Source organism: Fragaria vesca, linkage group LG3 (assembly GCF_000184155.1).
Source record: "Fragaria vesca subsp. vesca linkage group LG3, FraVesHawaii_1.0, whole genome shotgun sequence".
In the NCBI taxonomy this organism is placed as follows: domain Eukaryota; kingdom Viridiplantae; phylum Streptophyta; class Magnoliopsida; order Rosales; family Rosaceae; genus Fragaria; species Fragaria vesca.
In genome coordinates, this window is record NC_020493.1 from 12,349,351 (window position 1) to 12,350,394 (window position 1,044).

The 1,044-nt window shown below is 34.4% G+C and overlaps 1 pseudogene; it reads right to left on the minus strand.

The window, feature by feature from the left end:
• LOC101294642 overlaps positions 1-1,044 on the minus strand; it is a 29,214-nt pseudogene that overhangs the window by 23,779 nt on the left and 4,391 nt on the right.

A 1,044-nucleotide genomic window follows, 5' to 3' on the forward strand; every position in this document is an offset into this window, starting at 1 on the left:
GGAGAATATAGTTATATATTTGGCTCACGCTTACCTCAGTTATATATTTGGTTTGCACACTCTCACACATCGTCATACAATCAATAGCTGTCCCGGATATTACAGCAATTATAGAGGAAGATATTGGAAACATTTTCACCGCATTGTTTTTGACTGAAACAAATCAATATATAAGTTAAATATAAAGAAAAGTAAAAAACGAAGGAATATTTAGAGCCGAGTTATATAGTTCTTCTCATGAAAAAGACAAAAGAAAAAGAGGAAGATATAATCGTTACTCTGAAGTGCCTTGTGACTCCTTTTCTCATTTGAGGACCTAGAATCAGCTGCAACTAGGATGCCTCCCTCGTAAAACAGACCAACAATTGTCGTCCCTTTTGCTTCTCCCTCCGAAGAGTATTTTGAACTCGTGCAGCCCATATTTCAATCAAAAGCCGAAACCTCTGAACAACAACGCAATTAAGCAAAGGTAATACTAGGTTCATATTGAATACCAAGTTCTTCTTCCTCAATCAACTCAACACCATAATAAAAATTTAGAGATACTTACATACGAAGAGAATGCAAAGGTCGTAGCAATATAGAGGCGGCAAATTCGAACCAACTTTTAACTTTGATTTGGTTGAAGTGTTAATCTAACATTGTTATATAGAGAAGTATTCCTTAAGTTCAAAAGAATAGGAAATATCAAATCGGGAAATAAATTATTATGTCTACTGGAATGATATAAGGAATCCTAATTCATTAACATGCAGCAGTAGACTTAATTAGACTAGGGAAATCAAAGCATGAAAGATTTGCTGACAGATTTCGTCCATGTATGTGAACAACGTACACTTGGTCAATCCCTTTTTTTTTTTTAAGTAAATGACCAGTAGTATTTAACTTCATTTTAGCCAATTTCAATGAAAATCTCTTTACCAACCCTATTCTAATGAATTCTAATAAAAGGACGTCATTACCTTTGACCTCATTTAAACTCTCTTTCTCTGTTTCTCACTTTCTCCTCTCTTTATCCCGATCAAAACTCTCTCTCTCTCTCTC